Here is a 15,985-nt window from a genome sequence, read left to right as displayed (position 1 = left end):
GGGAGAATTGTGAGATAACAGAAGAAATGAAGAAGGTCCTCGCATGCTCACCAGACCAAGTCTGCTTTCAACAACAGTTCCATCTGTTTTACCAAATTGCCTTCTCTATTTGAGAAAACCTGGAAGCTACAGGGTTGGCCCTGAGGTAAAGAGACAGAATCTTGAAGAGAAAAATATTCAGGCAGCTGTTCAAGAGAGTCTGAACAGAAGGGAAATATATTTAAAAGCTCAGTCCATTGCATCACTGCGTGAGTTAAAGACCAAATTGTCAATGTTAAAATTAACTGGGTATCATTACAAAACCTGCATCTGTATTGTTTGCTAACATTCAAACAGTTCCTGCTCCTCTGATGAAATATTCTGTTCTTGGTAGTGAAATCCTTGAAGTATCAGTATTTGCTTTGAACAAGCAAATAAACATGTTAGGCCTAATTAGGGATAAGTCTGTAACAAGGGTTTCAAGCATTGTTGAATTAGGTAATCTGTTAGAGTGTGTGGGGAAAGCTGATATGCAGCTTAATATGGCAAATAATATTGAGCAAATTTTGAGTTTTGTGTGTGACATTGTGCAGACACTTCAATTATCTGAGGATGGAAAGAGCAAAAACATAATCATTTTCATCAAACAGTTGAAGTTACTATCATCAGAGACCCTTTCATATACTCACTCATTCATGGTATTTTCTTGTTTCTCTTACAGTATTTCTCCATGTGTTTATAGGTTTAATAGGGGTTATGGTTTTTTTGTAGGCCCTCATCAATCAGTAATTGAAAGAGTGTGTTCTGGCATTAACTTAGGTCCCCAGATTGAGCATTGTGAAAATCAATTTTTGTCATATACAAGAGATAAATATAAATTTCCTAAACCACATGAATATCATGTCAACCTTCTAATAGATGAAATACATCTAAAAGAATATTTTGATTATAAAGGAGGAAGTGTTGTTGGTATGATTGATGGTGAATGTTCAACAGCAAATTCAGCATATGTTTTCATGATCAGCAGTATACTGAGTAATTTTAAAGATGTTGTTTATATTTTACCAGGTGATAGTTTGATTCAGTGGATTAAAAGAATTGTATTGGGTCTTGAAGATACAGGATTCAAAGAGTTGTCTGTAGTTGTCTGTAATTTCAGACAATAATTCTGTTAACAGAAAGGCAATGTCATCATCATTTTCAAATCCCCCTTCAGTCTCTTATGTATATAACCATCCTAAAGATTCAACAAGATCTTTGTTATTTATAATTATGAAGTGGATCTGGCATAACTGGTTAAAGCAAAAACATAATTCTTGTATGATTTACCCCACATTTCAGGACAATGATTCTTGCATTCATCATACCTGTTTTGACACCTTAGTGTAGTGTATGACCTTGAACATGAAAAACTGGCAAAATATTGTTATCGTCTGACTTTGAAAGCAATGCTAAACTAGCTCTGTAAATTTTCAATGATGTCACAGCTAATGCCCTTCAAACCCTTGGTCTAAAACACTCCTTACTTCATTGTGTAGAAGCAGCAAATTACATTGGTCTGTTTGTCAAATGGTGGAAAATAGCTACTGCAAAAACACCATTTAAAGGTAACAGGTTAAATGATGAATTCTTGAGCTCTTGAGAACAATGTACAGTAGCTGGTCCTGAACCAAGATTTGAACTCATTCTAGCACACAGTTTTCATCTGCCAGGAAGTTTCATATCAGTGCACACTCTGCTCCAGATTGAAACATTTATTCTTGTCCAGCATTAATGCAAACAACAGCAGGTCTTTATAAAACTGTCTGAATATTACATTAATGAGTTGCAGTTTTCTTACTTTTTGCATGGAAAGTTTCAGATTGATTTGTTTGAAGAGAGATTTGGAAAGTATAGGCAATTATGTAGAGGTCAGTACAATGTCAGCAAGAAACAGGTGTATGAAGTAGAAAAGAAGCTTCACTTGCAGTCTGTAATTAGGTTAAATTTAAAATCAACTGTTTATGGTGAGATCAGTATACAATCCTTACAGGACATTTTCTCTGAGGTACAAAATATGGGCACAGAGATTTTTCCGCATATGATAAAATAGTAGTTAATCCATCAGGAATTACTTAAAAGTGTAATGATGATTTGCATGTTCTGACATACATAGCAAGTTATTATTCCTACTCTGTTTTGAAACATACAAAGTGTGAGTTCTGTAAAGATATTTTGGTGTTCGATGACATTTTAGGTGATCGGGAAATATATTTCTTTATACAGAATGTGAGTGGCAGAAAACTACTCATTCCTTGCTCTCAAGTTATCAGTGTGGTTGTCACTACTTACATGATAGTTACAAAATTGTGTGATAAATTTGAAACTGAGTTTCCTAAAGTTCTGAACCAAAGAGAACTGGTTTCAGACGTGGCTTGGAATTCAGTCTTAATGAATGAACTGCTTTGGGAAAGAGAATGTGGTAGTCACAGTGCTCAAGATATTTGCAAAAAAGTAATATGGATTTCAACAAATGTTTTTCTTAACAGTTTCACTAGAAAGAAGAATCAGAGTATTTTAAAGGATACTGTCCCTAGAAAGAAAAACATATTTAGTAAAAGGAGATGGATCCTGAATTAAGCTTTAATTTTACAGTGTGCACAGAATTTGTGAAGTGGGATTTGGTTGCAATATAGACTGTACATATAAGTTATAATAATATTGTTATTCATTACTACCCTGTATTCCCCACAACTATTGTGATTAATGGAGCTATTACTGTAAAAAGACTGAATAATGGGTCAGTCCATGTGAAATCAACCAATGGTGTGGTTCTTGACATCTTAAATTTTGATCTTCTTTTTTTTATTTTTACATTATCTTCATGTTTGTTCCAGCTACAATTACTTTCAATTTTTGATGAGCTGCACAGTGATAGATAGTGTACAGAAGCTGGAAGAAGTGATAGACCATTCAAAGTGTAGTGAAACAGTTGTAAATGAACAAAACGGTAACTTTATTAGGCCTAAAAAGTTTTGTCATGTTAATCGTAATGAAAACAACTTTCGTCTCCCAGAAGCAAATAAGTTTGAATTTTTAACGTGTGATGAATATGAAATATGTGAAAAGAGCCAAAGAAAGGAAGTACTTTCATCAAATGCAGCAACCACAAATCATTTCAGTAGGCCTATGAAGTCCTGTAATAACAAGAAAGGAAATACATGGAACATACTTATCATGCAAACAAGATAACTACCGATACAGGTAAGAAGAACAAAGAAGATATTTTCATACTTTCAGACAGTCATGGAAAGGGCTTAGCCGAAATTTTGTGTAACATGCAAACTATATTCAAGGTTAGTGGAATAATGAAACTGGGTGCCCCTTTGCGCGAAGTTTTAAAAAACTGTGAACATTCTTTGAAGCCGGGAAGCAACTGTTTAATAATAGGAGGTGCTAATGATGTTTATAAGAACAAGGGCAAACTCACCACAAGAGCTCTAAGAAGTACATTACAGAAAATTACAGATGTTAACTTCTTCATTGCCAGTATCCCACAAAGACATGATCTTATAGAACAATCCTGTGTCAACAAAGAAATCACAGTTACTAATAGGAAATTTGAGAAAATCTGCCGAAGCCTCCCAAATGCCACATATGTGGACGTACCATCTACAGAGAGAAGTCATTTTACTAGGCATGGGCTTCACAGAAATAAATTCGGAAAATCATTCATTAGTCGAGAAATCCTTAATGCAGTGAAGGCAGTTAAGGACAAGAATAGCATGACCATACCACTTCCACCACCAAACACAGCAACTGAAAATTTCCAAGAAGAAAATGAAACTGAATCACTGACAACAGGTCTAGCACTAGAAGTTCCACTTTCCTCAAAAACAGCTGAGATAAATGATTCAACTAGGACAGAAGTTTCCAAAGCAGCTACATACTATGTAACTGCATCATTAACAACAACAAAAATGCCTGATGTGCCAGCAGCCAATGACCTTTCATCAGTATTGGCCCCTCCTCAGTTTTCAACAATGAAAGACTTTTCACCAGCTTCACCATCATCAGCAGTAACAGAAGCAAACAAAATAAGCACAAGAACTAGGAAACTTACAACTCTGCAGGATTTTTGGTACCCAGCCTCAGTTACAAGACTAACATAAGGCAGATACCTTCAGATACACCAACTTCCAAGTCTAACTGCCAACAGACTCACCTCCACTGTCATCAACAGAAGAATAACCATGCCACCAGCTCATCTAAAGGATTTTTTAGCATCAGGTCTAAAGGGAAAGGCATCACCAAGATAAGTGAAAACAAATGCCTAACAGTGTTTCACCAAAACATTCAGGCCATAAAGAACAAAGCACAACAGCTAGAAGTAGAATTGGAAAATTGTGATAGCCAAATTTTGTGTATCGCTGAACACTGGTGCAAAGGGAAGGAAATTGAACACATTGCATTAGCCTCATATGACCTTGCATGTTACTATAGCAGAATCTCAATGAATGGTGGAGGTTCATGTATCTATGTAAAAAAAAGGTATGTCATTTAAAGTAAGATATGATCTTTTAGATCTTGGTGAGGACAAACATTTTGAACTTTCCGCTGTTGAAATAATAGGACCTGCCATAGCAAAAAAATTAGTCATATTTTGTGTGTACCGCTCTCCCAGTGGAGACATTGATATATTCTTCTCAAAACTGAATCAAAACTTAGACAAGGTTTCTGGACCAAAAGCAAATGTAATTATCTGTGGTGCCTTAAACATTAATATGATGAAGCCTGATAAGGCTAGCAACATATATGTGAATATTCTAAGCTGTTATGGAATATCCTTCCTTGTTAATTGTCCAACTAGAATAACGAAAGAATCTTCCTCATCTATAGATCATGTAGCTACAGATATTGATAGCAAAAAAATGTCATATTGTTGTCCAAAACCTGGGCCTATCAGACCACCTCTGCCAGATCTCAAAAACTAACATTCATGTAGAAACTCCTCCTAAACTGTGTACAAACAAAAGAATGTTTTCCAAATCAGCCCTGTATGAGTTTATATCCCAGCTAGAATATGAAGATTGGAGGGAAGTCTATGCAGGAACCAATGCAAATCAGAAATTTATCAAGTTCATGTCAATTTTTAAACTCAGATTTGAAGAGATGTTTCCCAAAACTCTTTATCAAATTAAAACTACAAAGAGAAATCAATGGGTGACTACAGGTATCAAAAAATCCTCAGAAACTCTTAGGTATCTCAACTCCATAAAAAATAATCAATCTAACCCAGAAGTTCTGCAATTCTACAAAAAGTACAAAAAAATATACAGAAAGGTGTTGCTAGCCGCAAAAAAAACTTTCAAACAACAAAATATTACTTGAAGCTGAAAACAAGAACAAAGCAGCCTGGAACATCGTCAAACAGGAAACATCTAACTCTGCTAAAAAGGACCTCAATTCACATATTAAAAACAAAGATGTACCAGTAGGTAACCCTGAAAAATTAGCTGATTTTGTAAACTCATATTTCAGTAGTATTGCAAAAAAATTACAGCAGACATTTCCAGATACATATGATTTACCTACTCAGAACCAGCCAACAAACTCAATGGTGCTCTTGCCAACTACAGAAAGGGAAGTGGCACTAGTAGTACACCAACTAAAAAATAAAACTTCAGTAGGACTTGATGAAATCCCAGTCTGCATAATTAAAGAATATATAGACTCCATAAAGGGCCCTTTAACAGACATAATTAATGAATCTTTCGAATCTGGATACTTTCCGGAGTACCTAAAACAAGCAAAAGTTATACCTATCCTTAAAAACGGATATGTGGTAAATGTAGAGAACTATAGGCCGATTTCTATACTGTCTATCATTTCTAAAATAATAGAAATACTAGTCAAAAAGAGACTGCTACATTACCTGAATAAATATAACCTTCTTTCCAATGACCAATTTGGTTTTAGGCCCGGAAAAGGCACACAATCTGCTATAGCACAGTTCACTAAAGTAATTTTAGATGCCCTGGACAAAGGTGAAAATGTAAGTGGTATCTTTTTAGACTTGTCCAAGGCCTTTGATACAGTTGACCACACCGAGCGAGGTGGCGCAGTGGTTAGACACTGGATTCGCATTCGGGAGGACGACGGTTCAATCCCATGTCCAGTCATCCTGATTTAGGTTTTCCGTGATTTCCCTAAATCGCTCCAGACAAATGCCGGGATGGTTCCTTTGAAAGGGCACGGCCGACTTCCTTCCCTGTCCTTCCCTAATCCGATGAGACCGATGACCTCGCTGTCTGGTCTCCTTCCCCAATCAACCCAACCCCCAACAGTTGACCACAAAATCTTACTTCATAAATTAAGGCAAATAGGAATAAGAGGTGTGACAAAGAAGTGGTTCAAATCATACTTGGAAAAACAGAGTTCAACGAGTTGAGATATCACAAGTTTCAAACAATTCCCTTGTAAAACACCTGTCTGACCCAGAAAATGTGAATATAGGCGTCCCACAGGGAACTGTACTAGGCCCAATATTTGTTTCTTATATACATTAACGACTTCCCACAAAGTATCAGACATGGAGAAAAAATACTTTTTGCTGATGACAGCAACATAGTAATAACAGGTGAAAATCCAACACAACTGTCAGAAAGAGCAAACGAGGCTCTCAATGATGTCCACAACTGGTCATTAAAAAATAAAGTAACCCTAAATGTCAAGAAAATGAACTATATAAACTTCCAATTGAACAAAAAACACAATGCCACTAGAATAAAAGTTGATAATAATGAATTAGAATGTGTAACAAGTACCAAATTCTTAGGGATGAATGTAGACAGCCAATTGAAATGGACAAACCATGTCAACATTTTGGCAAAGAAATTATCCACAGCATGCTATGCTCTTAGAATCCTTGCACCAGTATGCAGTAATACCTGTCTCAAAATAACATATTACAGATATCTACGCTCAGTCCTCAGCTATGGGATTATGTTTTGGGGAAGAAGTGCCAGTAACATACAAACTGTGTTCAAAGCACAAAAAAGAGCCATAAGGATAATAACAAACAGCAACAACAGGGCCCACTGTCTAGAATTATTTAAAAAGCTAGGCATTCTAACTGTTCTTGTGAGTATATCTTTCAGAACATAATGTTCATTAAGAAAAATCTCAACATATACAACACAAACAGCCTATGAAACAAACAGCCTATGAAACAAGAGCTTGTCACTACCTCCTTCTAGATAGAAAGAACAAGGTAAAGACGCAAAAAAGTATATTTTATAATGGGATAAAACTGTATAACAAATTACCACAGGAAATTAAAGAAATAAATGAGCCCCTCACTTTCAGACAAAAGCTTAAAACCTTCTTAGTAAGTAAAAGTTGTTATACTGTAAAAGAATATTTAACGTAGATGTAGATTATTTGCAACATATGACATTATCACCAAAATATTATGTAAATATAAATGTGTGTATGACTAGTTATAAAAACTACACAAAATATGAGAAACCTGTTTCATTGTAAATGTAAATGTGTGCTCATGTGTTGTAAACTGACGACATCCATACAATATTTATTGTTCCACGGATAAATAAATAAATAAATGCAAACAGTGTGAGTCCCATTAGCTCCAGGTATCATACAATTGAAAAGTTTGTACACTTATGTTATATTTCTTAAAACTATTCAGTATTGAAAATGCATAGGACTGCCATCACCATCTTTTCCTATAGAAATGTAATCCCGTTTGTTAGGCATTCACCTGCTACTATTGTCATTACAAAAAACTCTTCCACTAACAGAACTGTTTCACCAGACAAGGACTGTCCAGGCTTAGGATCTGGAGTAAAGTGTATGCTCTTTCCTTCCACTATTTTCTTTTTTACCATTTAGTTTCTTACTCCAAACTTTTCTATATGAGGGCACTGCCAACTTTTGTTAGGGAAGCCAGCACTAAATTTTTTTATTTTTTTATTTATTTTATTTTTATTTTTATTTTTTTTAGTTTTACTAGAAATGTGAAACTTGTCTTTAAACTAATCAGTTATTTCTGATTGTGTATCATCAGAGCCACATGCTTTCTGATGTTCACCTGTTTCTTCTTGAAAGAAAGTTTCACTTAATTTTAATGTAATTTAATCAACTTTATCTTTGCAATATTTCTTTGAGCTGATACATTTCTTTATCACTGAGGACTTCCGTATTGGAACCAAAGAGTAGTTCAACAAATGCATTCACAAACTCAGGGTCATCAGTTGTGCTACAACTCAGTTGTGCCTTTCCATAAGATTCTTTGGTTTCAGTTATCAGTGGGTCAGGTTTTCTTTCATTGATAGTTTCCCTATGTGTGAAGTGCAGATTTTCATTCTTTCTTCAGTATCCCAGTTCAGATCAATCATCCAGTGTTAGTTTCTTTTTAAGGGATTGCAACAAAATTTTGACCACTTTTTATTCATAGTGTGTGTTCTTAGAAAATCAAAGAAAGATAAAACACAAGCATCAAAAAGATGAAACCTCTAACACATATAAAAATAAAAAAATCATTAGTATAAATTAAATTAGTGCATTAATTGTGAAGGAACAATTTTTTGAAACCATTACACAAATCTAGTAATGCATGTCAGCGAAGTTTGGTGCTCGAGTCCTCAGATTGTAATGACTTTTATTGCATTCTGAGTAAAATGGCGCTCCTCCTATTTCAGAAAGGTTGCTACATATAAGCTTGACTTGTGCATCACATGTTGCATTGCAGCAACCTGCTCCTCTTTCTCCCTCCTGTGTTTTGGTAACTTTGTTTCAAGAATTGATCTTTGCTGAAGTTCATTCTTGGGTCAATAAAATTGAAAAGTTATGTTTAATTATTATTTAATGGCAGTGCTTCTTTTCTGTTTGTTGTAATTTATTAATTGTAAAACAAACAGCTGTAGACACTGATCTAACATCCTGTAAACACACCTTGTAAATAAGGTGAAATGGTTCTGGGTGCACAAGTAAGATAAAAAAATTCTTAATGTGCAGCTTGCCGAAGGCATTTTTCTTTTAAACTGCTGTAGTTTATACAAGGCTGCTGCAAAAAAAGCACCATGAATAACTTTTTAATATCATTTTAACTTTAGTTTTATGAACCATAGTTTAACAATCAGTTTGCAAAAGTTGTGATAGAGATGGCAAAGTAAAATTTCAGTAAAATTAAATTTATTTCAGCACATTCTCATTGGAATACTATCATGAGATTTAGCACATACATTATAGAAAGTGTAAAAGAAACTTAAAAAAAATCTAATGTTTAAATTTTAAGAGCTAAAAAATTGGTTTCAGAAAATTATACATTCTTCTGACTCTAAAGCAGCACAAATTCTTAAACTTTAGAAGAAAGTGAATAACTTAGAACAAATTTCAATCCTGTAATTCAAATAGTTTTGGAGATGTAGTCTTTTAAGACTTCAGAGGATGACAAAAATGTTACAATCATTGGTTGCTTTAAAAATTAAGAACTCAAAAAAAAAAAAAAAAAAAAAAAAAAACATCAAAAATAAAAATAAAAAATTTTAAAAATATGGATTTTTCATTATTCTGACAGGTAGAATAAAATGACAATTTCAAAATTCTAAATCATCAATGTTCAAATTTAATTTTTTCTTATTTGATTTCACATGGAATGATTCTGATGTTTTCGTTAATAAACACACTAATTTGTATGTAGTTAAACACACATGTGTAGGCCTAACGAAGAAGCCATCAGTCACTTTATAAGTTTCAGGTTTTCAGCATCAAAACAGGTAAGTTTGAGTGTATAAATGTATGAAATAACTGATACGGTTAATTTTGTTAAAACAGTGATGTATGCCACTAAAAAATATAATATTTTGCCAGAAAAAAAACTGTTTCTAGAAGTGCCTGCCAGTAGAAACTGTTCTTGAATTGAAAAGACTTGTATTATTACTCTTGATAGGTGGGCTGCTCAGTGCACAGGCCTTCTCTCTAGTGGTGTTGCCGCTACCGCTCACAAGAAATGCATGCAGCAGAACATCTGTACTCGTGTACTGTGGCCTGAGAATCACCTCCCATCTTCTACAGTCTGTCTGTTTCAGATGTGATAAACCATGTCTGTTCATGTTCATCAACAAAGTGTTCTATCAAATGAATGGCTGCTACTTCACCTATTCTATTGCCAACCTTCAGCAAATAAAAAGTTGCCCACTCATACCCTGCAGATGACCACTGCGAGAGATTCATGGAGGAACAGAAGCTTGTGTTATATTCATTCATTCAGTTAACAATCTGTCAAACTGAAGTTTATACTCTTAAGTGGCATTTTCTATGCCGACAATTTTTGTATAGAAGAAGTTGTTGTATGTTTATCGAACAATATATAAGGTTGTTATATAAGAAAGCTTCAAATTTGTTTATGAGAGTTCCTTTATTATTTGAAGATTATAATTCCCACAGTACTCAAGACTGCAGCAGCAGGGAAGTGCGAAAGATCTTCACCACCATGGTCAAAGACAAACCACAATACGTTGACAGACTCCAAATCTGTGAATATATACAGGCTTGGACTCTGGTGACAGGACACAGAATAATTAAAGCTGGAATTCAATAAAAGTAAAAAAGAAGAATAACAATAAATTGATACAGGGAAGAAATTAAAGTTTAATAGAATATTTACTGGGAAATTACCATTGCTATCATTGACAAGAGAGTAAATAGCAGAATATTAAGAAGAGGTGCATGGATTTATTTATTTATTTAGTGCCCATATTATCACATTCATGATATAGGACTTGTCAAAGTACAGAACACTATAAAATATTACATATTTACATCATGTACAAAATCTTATCATTGGTATCAACACATCTTTATAACAAAAACATTATTATGCTTAATTAGATTATAAAATTATATATGTACTTACAGATACAATGAAAGCTGGTGAAACCCCTTGGTTGATTTTACTAAAACTATTAAATATCAGTACTTCAATTAACTATGCATAGTAACATACAGCACAAAAGCTAGGTGCATAATTAAATACATACATGGATGAAAGAAGTTTGGTTTTATCCAGGAAAGGTTGATAATTATGACTTTTTGTTTAGAGAGTTACGAAGCAGACCTACAGATGTGAGCAAAATTCCAGGTATTCATTAATTTTGTAGAAGCTGTTGTTTATTAGTAGATTTTTTAGTTCTTTTTTGAGTGCATTAATGTTTTTTTTTTATGCTATCTGGCAAAGCACTGTACAGAATTTTTGGTTTGTAAACAGCACTGTCCTGATATATTGATTTTTTTTTTTTGCCATTCTATGAGAGTGATCCCTGTTCCTTGTTTGATAACTGTGGATCTCACTATTCAAAGTTGAAACGTGATGGTTTTTAATGAAGCAGATGCTTTCAAATATAAATATAAGTGGTAAGTCCATGATTTTTAATTCCTTTAAGATACCTCTACATGGTGCTCTGTAAGCAACATCACTTATTAATCTTACAGCTTTCTTTTGGAGCTTCAAAGACTGCTTTGCAAAAGAGGTATTTCCCCAGGACACTATACCATATTTCAGTAGACTATGCATAATAAGCATTTAACACTGTTTCAGTATTGCAGCAATCTTTAAGCACTCTTAATATGTAACACTACATGCTTAATTTTTTGTTAAGCATTTCTACATTTTTTTCCCATCTTAGATGCTCATCCATCCATAATCCTAAAAATTTTATGTGATTCTTTTGCTGAATTTGGCTAATCGATAATGTGAATTTTACATTGGTCCTGTTTTTGTTCCTTATATGGTTGAAGTTCATCCATACAGTTTTCTTGTAATTGACAACTAGACAGTTATCTTTAAACCATTTTTCTGCCACTTCTGTTGTTTTGTTGATTTTTTGCTGAATCTCATAATCATTCTTCCATTTTATAATGAAGCTGGTATCATCAGGAAATAACATTGTATCAGCTGTTGGGAACTGTTGTGGTAGGTCATCAATAAAAATCAAGAATAACAATGGTCCCAATACTGAGCCATGGGGCACCCCATATTTAAGTCATTTATGTTCAGAACGGTACACATTTCCATCCTGAGAAATGTGTACTCTTTGTTTCCTATCAGTTAAATATGATTTAAACCATTCATGGGAAATACCACTGACACCATAATTATACAGTTTTAATAGCAGTAAATTATGATTTATAAAATCAAATGCTTTGGAAAGGTCCTAAAACAACCCACAGATCAGTTTCTTGTCCTCAATAGCTTTGTAAACAAGTTTTAGGAAACTGAAGAGAGCCATTATGTAGATTTGCCTTTTCTGAAACCATTCTGTGCATTTACAAGAATGCATGAAAATATATGCATATAATTTCAAACAGTTAAGGAGAAATAATTTTCCTCAATAAATAAAAATCAAACTTACCAGCAATAATATTAAGAAGAAAGTTTTTCAAATCCATAAGTCAGAAGATTGGTGGCTGGCCTATAAAGGATTACATCTGTATTCATTGTGTCCATAATGACAATACAGCAACTGGGAGCAGCAACAACAGCTGCTCACCAACCAAAACGTGGAGATTACTTACAAAATGAAAAAAGGGAAATTCAGTAGTATCTTCAAGCTCAAACTTTACATTATGAACCATGATGAATTTAAATATTTGTGGAAAATCAGAAAGAGACATAAAGGAAGATCTGCTTATATTAAGCAAACTGAGTTTGTGTGGGTCGGCAGGTGTATCCCAAAATGGTTACTGGAATATACTTTCCAACACCACAGGCATGAAGTGCTTGTAGTTATGTATCACAAGTTCTCAGATGATTCATATTTATGTTCTTTGTAAATTTTGTGTAGTGGTGTGTATGAAGACTGTAGTGCTTCGAGAATTTCCATGTAAATTCTAGAACCACTTGGCCTTCTAGTGTCTCGAACACATGGTATTCTGAATATAAGTGAGAGAGAGCCTATTTACTGTGCGTCACCTGTCTGTGTGTGCGAAGTTTATCATGAGACGACTATAGATATGGTGGTCGAATGGCACTTACAAGTGTTTGCCGGTTGCACTGTGGAAGCCATAGTGAAAGAACAAGGAATGTTTATGTATTCAGTGCTGTTCTGTAACTTTGATGATTGTAGTGACAAAAGAACAATAGAGTTAGAAAAAGACTTAATTAATGTTCGTTTTGGACATGGAGAGGATAAGAAGGGTATTGAGATTCATAGTGCGAAGAGGAATGGTTATTAAACTAACTCTCTCATAAATGTTGTTTGGTTTTGAGTCAAATACATTGTTAATCAACGAGTACAGTGCCACTAAAATTTGTACAAGTGATCATCAGATTACAAAGATAAGAAAATATTACTTTTTTCCCTCACACATCGCAAAGAGTTAGAACGTGGCGAGCTGTTTGAAAGGACAGAAGAAAGCAGGAATTTTGAGATGAAGATGAGACAAGAAGATATTATATGTTGCCATAGCAACCGAGCACAAGAAGACAAAAGAATCAGTTCACAGAATTGGATACAGCCTAAAATGCCAATGCAACAAAAGAGAAAACGTAAGAAAGTCATAATGTTAAAAGAAAAGAGAGAAGATCTTGACGTATTAGACTAAGAAGAGATACACCAAGAACAATTCAACTAAGAAGATCTGGTGTGGGGAGTAGACAGCTCTCATACGCATCACTAGGATGCAGACACGGAAAACAACATGCTACGCTGCTGGTACCAGTTGCTGCTCACCAGTGCTGATTCCACATCTGCTCGCTGCAACAGCGTAAACTCTATGCCGGGTGACCATAAAACAGTACTTTATTGTTTGAGTGTGTAGTTGAATAAACTGTTGAGTGAAGTGTACTCATGTAGTTGTTATACTTAGAGTGAAGTTTTAAATCTTTACTAGATCCAAAGTGCATAAGAATATGGATAATGTGGAACAAGTAGAAGAAACTCAAGAACCAGCTATGGCTATGAGAATCAGTAGAGAAATGCCAGGCTGGACTGAGTTAGTACCTTTAATTAAAGCCCAGAGTCTTAAGTTAGACTCAGTAAATGCTCAGTTTAATTCTAAACTAGAAGCCCAGAGTTAACAATTAAATGAAACTTTAAATTCTAGATTAAATGCTCAAAATGAAACTCTAAGGAAAGAAATAGGTTTGGTACATTCTAGTTTAATTGCTCAAAGTGAAGTTATAAATGACCAGAGTGAAACCTTGAATAGTCAAGCAACCAAACTAGGTTTATTAAGTGCCAAGGTTAATGCACAGAGTAGAGAATTTGGTAATCTATGCAACGGCATGGATATTTTAAAGACTGAGTTTGACACTCTAAATGGTAAAGTTGAAAATTTGAAGTTAGATTTAAAAAAGGAACTGAGAAACTCTTTAAGCATTCAGAATCAAATGTTTGCTGAAATCAACCAAAAACAGACTAATAATTTGCAGAATTCAACAAAAAAGTTAGAATTGAATATCGAGGAAAAAATATAGTGTAGAATTAGAGATTAATGAAAAGTTAGGATCATTGGAGGATGTATGTAATGCTCAGTTTAATGCTGTAGAGAAAGGATGGCATACTTTGAAAGAGGGTGTTGATAAGCATAGCGAATTAATGCCTGTCATTCAGTTGCAAATTACAGGCGTAAGTACTCCAGTAGACAGTGTAGAAAGAAGCTTCAAAGAGAAGGTAGCAAGCTCTGATATCATAAATGTAAGTAGTTTGGAAGAACAAGTTGAAGAAATCATAGAAAGAGACGTTACCGAGAGAATAACATCTGGGAATGTTCACCTGTGGCTTCTTCCGAACATACTGATACCAGGAAGGGCATAGACGAACTCTGGAGAAAATTCAAACCTATCCAGGAATAAGTAGAAAAACGAGTAACTTCGCCTAATGTGGTGTTAACCAGTGAAATAGTTACTGATTTGCAATGGGGATCTCATTCAGGGTTATCGAGACAATTCGCTAAATTTAAGCCCGATGGGGAGGTACATTTAACACATTTCTTGAAAAGATTTAACCAAGCTTTACCGAAAAATTGGGAAGATTCCAAAAAGTTTGAATTTGCTGTGTGTTATCTTCTAGGAGAGGCCTCTTAATGGGGAACAGTAAATATTGAGAACTTTTCCTCATGGGGAGACATTCAAACAAAATTTAACGAGAAGTACTGGTCTTCACTTGCTCAAGTGAAGTTAATATCAGAGCCATGGGATTCGGGCGGAGTCATCTATCTGCCAGGGACGTTAACATTCTGAGTTAATGGGCAGAGTGACAACTGTCGGATACTGAGTTGTTTTTGGTGTTTCTTCTAAAATAGTTTTCCTGCACCGAATTCCTTGTAAATCTTAAACTATTCTATCATATATTTCTAAAATCTTTAACTATCCTATAATCTTATTACCTAGAAAACTGGATATGACAATAAAATAATAATAATAATAATAATAATAATAAAACAATCCAAAAGAATCACAGAATAAGAAAGAAAGTGATAATGGCATGAAATGAAATGAATAGAGTATTTTATATGTGTATAAAATATAATATATAATTAAGAGCTAAATAAATATTTTACAGTAGCGTATAGATTTTTATATTTTGTATAGAATATTGGATACATTTTATGCGATGTGATGTAGATGGCAAGGTTTATATCAGTTTTGAAAGGGGTGGGTATTGTAGATAAAAGCATGATTTACACCAACAGATAAATCATGACTAACACAAAATGCACACCACATCATACCTTTCAAACAACCCTCACAAACAAGTGTGCCTGATTATTCACCATTTGCCATTTCAATAGGGTTGCTAAGATTTCCTTTAGGGACCTCAAAGGTGAAGGTGGGAATGTCCGTTCTGTAGGAGATGATTTACTACCAAACCTCCTCCGGCTTCTCACTCAAGTACTGGCAAGGTAGGGATCCTGGGGAAGGGTTCCCTGGCTTTGGGACTATCTTCTTTCTCTTCTTCGATCTAAGCAACCATTTCTATTTATTTCCTTTCTTACTTCTCAT

This window comes from Schistocerca piceifrons, chromosome 3 (genome assembly GCF_021461385.2).
Source record: "Schistocerca piceifrons isolate TAMUIC-IGC-003096 chromosome 3, iqSchPice1.1, whole genome shotgun sequence".
Classification (NCBI taxonomy): domain Eukaryota; kingdom Metazoa; phylum Arthropoda; class Insecta; order Orthoptera; family Acrididae; genus Schistocerca; species Schistocerca piceifrons.
The sequence above is the reverse complement of the archived record's forward strand: the minus strand, read 5'-3'. Positions refer to the sequence as shown.